The sequence below is a fragment of the Amia ocellicauda genome, chromosome 1, assembly GCF_036373705.1.
Source record: "Amia ocellicauda isolate fAmiCal2 chromosome 1, fAmiCal2.hap1, whole genome shotgun sequence".
In the NCBI taxonomy this organism is placed as follows: domain Eukaryota; kingdom Metazoa; phylum Chordata; class Actinopteri; order Amiiformes; family Amiidae; genus Amia; species Amia ocellicauda.
Window position 1 is genome coordinate 43,016,548 of NC_089850.1, and position 6,473 is coordinate 43,023,020.

Consider the following 6,473-nt stretch of genomic DNA (forward strand, 5'->3'; position numbering starts at 1 on the left):
TTTTGTGTGTTTGGGCTGTGGGCTATAAACGAGATTCTGTTTTACGTAACACTGCCTTGGAACGATTTCTACTTTTTTCTGCATCTACATGTTAGGGCACTATATCAAAGCAAAACATTTTTTTTACAGCATGATTTTCAAAATGTTGCGCTCCTGTGCTTAAATTAGCTTACCATGTTCTATCTCAACAAAGAAAATGAAACAAAGTGTCATATTTCCAAAATGAAATATAATAGCCGTGTAAAACCTTGTGTCTGTGTTCAAAGTTTGCAAATATGAACAACAAGGCAGTAAGCTTTGGTACAAGTTCCCTTAACTGAAGGTTTTGAGGGTAGTGAAGATTATAACTTAAAACTTTCATATTTCATTAAAATATTTATATATTTATCTGTGCCACAAACAAATGTAAATAGTATTATTGCACTTTTGTTACACTTGTGTAAACTGGATAAGGGTGTCTGCCAATAAATAAATAATAATAATAGAATTATAATAATTGGGCATGACTAAACTTTACTGGAGATCACCTCTAATACACAAGGAAAGATTTAGTGAATGATTAGCTTCATGTACAATGCTGAGAATACACTATCTTTCTGATCGGATGACGGGTATGCTATTACACCTGTAAGCAATTACTGCCCCTGGTTGAGGTTAGATGAAACCTCACTCAATTGTGAAGGTTGCAGAAAAGCAAGAGATGCCCCCAAAACTACAGTTCACCTAGTGTGTCTCACAATGCTTGCACCTAGTTCTCCACCCTTTCTGTTCCTGCAGAGCCTGCATGAAGTGCACTGCTGTCAACAGAAAATCTAGGCCTGGAGGGAAACAAAAATCATAGGCCCACGCCCTCCCCAGCACAACACAAACTCACCTTTTTGTTTTTCTTCCATGGCAAGTGATAGTTCAAGTAAAGCAATTTTCAAAATAGTCTCTGGGATTTGTGAGGAACACCATACACCAACCTCATACCTAATTAACCTATACAATGAATTGATTCTGGCAATTCAACATTCGCATTAAAAAAAAAATCACACCTACTTAAGATAAGGGAGATGGTAATGAAAGGAATGCATCTTTGTCTTGCAATTCCCAAACAATGTACAAACTTAGTAATTCAAGTATGATCTTTACCTATAAAGATATACAGCTCAGGAAAAAATTAAGAGACCACTGCAAAATGATCAGTTTCTCTGGTTTTACTATGTATAGGTATGTGTTTGGGTAAAATGAACATGTTTGTTTTATTCTATAATAATTTTTTCCAGAGCTGTATATGTACATATATTGCTGATTTTGTAATGAGTGAAATGTTAGATTTCCCTTTTTCTGCACGTTATGATTATACATTTGCCTAAAGGAAAACAGATCCCCAAACTCCTCCAGGTAGTTATCAAGTTTTCTTGCCTGCTGTGCGAGTTACTACATGTGAAGTGAGCCATCAGATATCAGAGGAAGAAGAAAGATAACAAGTACGTAATCCTTGTATAAAGTAATGTTACAAACGAATACTATTAGTTTATTAGTACTACTATTAGATATTAGTAATAGCTGCGATATATTGGAGTCCAGTAAACATATTAAAACGTTCAATCATTTCCTTCTCTGTTTACCTGTCAATTTCCTTCAGTGCAAACGAGCACCGCACACGGGAAGGACGAATGTAAAACGAGTGTGAAATGCCTAAAAACAATGGATACAAAATAATGCTACTGATAAATATAAATGATGTATATAAAATGGACTCACCTGTGCACCCAGCGCTATCCGCCCGGCCGTGTTTCAGATTTCCTAAGAAGTGAATTTCTCTGTCAGACACTGAGGTAAGTACCCGCCCTGTCTGTATGAGAGAGAGAGAGAGAGAGAGAGAGAGAGAGAGAGAGAGAGAGAGAGAGAGAGAGAGAGAGAGAGAGAGAGAGAGAGAGAGAGAGAGAGAGAGACTGTGGCAATTTTGTCCCCTTCAAGAGAACATTGTAGTGCAGTATACTGTTGTAAAAGTACTGTGAGGTGTAGGGTGGTGTAGCATGGTAAACACGTGGTAAAATATTATTACCATGTTAAAAAACTGTTCAAATTGTAAAGTCTAGTGTACCATGGAAAAACAGGAATATATATTGTAAAGTGTAGACAGGTAAAATTGTGGCGAACATTTGTTAAATCATAGTAAAAAATATTTGATAAAGTGTAAAATCGTGGTACAAACATGGTACAGATATGGTAAACATCTTTAAGAATAAGGTAAAGTATATGTTCATGTTCAGAAATATCATTCAGGAGCAAAACATGTCACATGGGAGCAAAAAGTGTCATAAAAGACCCAAACCTGTCCTGTACCAGCCACTGAAATATGGAAGCATATAGTGATTTTAATTAGATACATACATACATGTTGAAATAAATAATGTTGAAAAAAGAAATACATGTTGAAATACAGTTCTGTGCAAAAGTTTTAGGCAAGTGTGAAAAAATGCTGTACAGTAAGAATGCTTTCAAAAATAGACATGTTAGTAGATTATATGTATCATATTTGGTGTGACCACCCTTTGCCTTCAAAACAGCATCAATTCTTCTAGGTACACTTGCACAAAGTCAGGGATTTTGTAGGCATATAGTCAGGTGTATGAAAACGGGCAATGTTGAGGACCGTAGACGCAGTGGTCGGCCAAGGAAACTTACTGCAGCAGATGAAAGACACATCATGCTTACTTCCCTTTGCAATTGGAAGATGTCCAGCAGTGCCATCAGCTCAGAAATGGCAGAAAACAGTGGGACCCTGGTACACCCATCTACTGTCCAGAGAAGTTTTTTATACGATGGTTTCAATGACCGGCTTTGGCGCTTGTAGGTAGTTCGAAATGTCGGCGCTTCTAGTGTTAATTAATGTATCATAGTGTAACGATCTCGAGCCTCACTAAGCCTTTTAGGGATGCGGTAAGATCATTGCATTGCAGCACAGGAGACCGGGGTTTGATCCCCCATCTTGCTGGGACCCCTCAAAAGTGTTACACTGGTGTCAGGAGTGGGATTCGAACCCATACCTCCAGGGGAGACTGCGAGTGTGAGCATACCCCAACACGTGAAGCAACCCAACTCCAGTCAGGGTGGAGATATGGGAGTAGCCTTGAGGCATGGGTTTGAATCCCACTGCTAACACCAGTGTAACACTTTTGAGGGTCTTGGGTCCCGGCGAAATGGGGGATCGAACCCCGGTCTCCTGTGCCCAGGCCTCTTAGTGAGGCCTGAGATCGTTACACTATCATAGAAACCTCTTACTTTACTTATTACAGATAGTTGTAATAATGCAAATGTTTTTTTTTTTGTTTTTTTACCTAACATATCTCGGGCCGGATGAAACCTTCTGCATTGGAATTGTCCATGTTTGTATAGCGGTGCAGTAGCCTGTATTATTGTGGTAAGACAGCCGTGTGTGGCTGCAAATACATTGTGTGTAATTGTACTATCGATTATCATCCTTCCTTTGTTATCAACAAACGAACACAGTTGTGCCACATTAGTCATTTCTGATGCCCCCTTGACGAGTTAATCCCAGTGCTTTCGTACCATGATTCACTGCTGATTGGCAGTCGTACATAGGATAGCCAATCAACAGTGAATCATAGTACGATAGCCAATCAGCAGTGAATTTAAATTCTGTAAATATCACCAGTGAGGATTTAAATTCACTGTTGATTGGCTGTCGTACGCACAATTCATTTTTGCTTGGTTATTGACCATATATTTAGAGACCGCGCTATGGAACTCACTCGTTTCAAGATTTAAGATACACATGGGTGCAATAATAATAATAATAATAATAATAATAATAATAATAATAATACAAAAATATGGATCATGCAAGAGAACAAACCTATACATGTTCTCACATGCAGATTATTTGTTTGAAACTGAGCTATTATATGACTATGCTGCAATGCTGGCTTCATAGCCCTGCAAATGTAAATGCTTAGTTGGAGCTGGACGCTAGGGCTGGGTACTGAAATTATCAATGATAATTTGGAGCCGTCAAAGACAATGTTCATTCTTAAAACAGTGGTAGTACTTTGATTCTGCTAAAATTGGTGTAGTACGGGAGATTACATCCAGTTAGAAGAGTGAAGTAGTAATATTATGTCTTCTGTAAGTAATCAATTGGATTCTTTACTGCCCTCTGGTGGATAGGTACTGAGCATTGCAATTTCAATGGGTTAAATTCAGTGGATTGCCTTATGTATGTACAGACGGGTGACAAATTAAAGGAAAACCCAACATAAAGTGTCTCAGTAAGGTGTTGAGCCACCATGAGCCACCAGGACAGCTTCAATGCACTTGGCACAGATTGTACGAGTCTCTGGACTCTACTGGAGGGATGAACACCATTCTTCCAAAAGATATTCCCTCATTTGGTGTTTTGATGATGGTGGTGGAGAGCACTGTCTAACACGTTGGTCCAAAATCTCCCATAGGTGTTCAATTGGGTTGAGATCTGGTGACTGTGAAGGCCATAGCATATGATTCACATCATTTTCATACTCATCAAACCATTCAGTGAGCCCTCGTGCCCTGTGGATGGGGGCATTGTCATCCTGGAAGAGACCACTCCCATCAGGATAGAAATGTTTCACCATAGGATAAAGGTGATCACTCTGAATAAGTTTGTAATGATTTGCAGTGGACAAGTGGACCCAAACCATGCCAGGAAAATGACCCCCACAGCATAACAGAGCCTCCGGACCCCCTCACTGTAGGGGTCGAGCAGTCAGGCCTGTACCGTTCTCTTGGTGTCGCCACACATGCACTCACCCACTTGTCGAGAATATGGTGAAGGATGACTCATCTGACCATATCACTTTGTTCCACATCTCTGTAGACCAGTGCCTATGTTTTTTGCACCACTGAACTCTCAAATCTGTCTTTGTAACAGATCCTTTCCTCTTGCCATCTTGATCCAAAATGGAGGTCAGCTGGGCCTGCACAGCATTTGTATGCATGCCACAGAGCATGAAAGGATGTTAATTGCTTAATTGTTAATTGCATTGTATCTTGCAGTACACTTGTTTGGAGGCATCTGCATCTATGTTCCTCCACTCATTTATTTAGGTATGTCCTTTAATTTGTCACCCGTCTGTATGTATGAATGTGTGTAATATTGTATGTATGTATGTATGTATGTATGTATGTATGTATGTATGTATGTATGTATGTATTTCATATAATCTTTGAATCATTTATTACTGATGCTCTGCTCTCCAACAGTGATAATTAAAACAAACAAAAACATATCTTCAGAGATGGACTGTTAGACTTCTTAGATATTTTATTATTGCACTGTGAATGGCAATGGGAAACACTGAAACTAACACTGAAACTGGCCCATAAAGTGTACACCAGCCACTGGCACTCAATGTCATCACCAAATAGCCCAGAATGACTAAGAAGGCAGCAATCAGTTGCTATTTGCATAGGCCATACTGCATGTTACTGTAGTTGTGTAGCTATTCTCTCTCTTGCTGTCTCTCTTTTTCTCTGTTGTTCTTCCTCTCATATATATATATATATATATATATATATATATATATATATATATATAGAGAGAGAGAGAGAGAGAGGGAGAGAGAGGGAGAGGGAGGGAGAGGGAGGGAGAGAGGGAGAGGGAGCGAGTATATAATTTAAAACTTCTCTAGAGTCCCTAAGGCATTTACCTCGTATTTTTCCTTGCTTCTCGTGATGTTTTCCTTTCCCCCAGTTTGACACAGAGGTTGTTATTGGCTCCATGACTTCTTTGATGATTTGACAGTTCAGTAAGTATCCTGAAAGAACAGTATATTTCCAGAAGGTCTCCTGGATCCATGGTTTAGCTTTTCACTGTAGGTTATTGTTTCATAATCTCAGGAAGTCATGTAATGGTACGTAATTATAAATACATTTTTGTGTAAATGATTTATTTGCCTTGGTCGTGTTCTCATAGTCAAGGTGTAGTTTCACAGTTCATAACTCAGCCGCATGCAGTACCGCTCAGCCATTAGCTTATTTTGTTTCCTTGAACAGAAGGAATGTTTTTTAAGACTACAATTTAGTAACTAAATGTTACCTCAAGAATGAACCAAGTACAGGGGTTATGAACATTTTCACTGCTGAGTGCCGAAGTTGTTCTCATTGAGATGTAGGCTAAAGGCCCCACCAGGATTTTATGTAGCTTTTGTTATTGTTGATCAGTTGAAGCTGTTTCTTTTAGGAGTATGTGCAATACACTCCTTCATTTATGACAAAGTTTAAGGACAATCTGAGAAAACAATGATGAGAGATATTGCAGGCATGAGATTTTACACAAATTGTAATTATGGAGGTTTGCCTGAATTAGCCTAACTATAAAGGCCGATATGTGATTTTCTAGTACATCTGTAGCCTTTCAGTTTCGAGTTACTTTTTTTGCACTGAACTAAATTACTTGTATTGCTCAAAAATAAAGACCAAAA

The 6,473-nt window shown here is 38.7% G+C and overlaps 1 protein-coding gene across 1 annotated transcript in view; it reads right to left on the reverse strand.

The window, feature by feature from the left end:
* fermt1 (FERM domain containing kindlin 1) overlaps window positions 1-1,841 on the reverse strand; it is a 14,668-nt gene extending 12,827 nt beyond the window's left edge. Inside the window, exon 1 of the mRNA XM_066705765.1 lies at window positions 1,750-1,841. The gene's annotated coding sequence lies outside the window, so the exon portion shown is untranslated. The remainder of the gene's footprint in view (window positions 1-1,749) is intronic.
* Window positions 1,842-6,473: the final 4,632 nt, after the last annotated feature.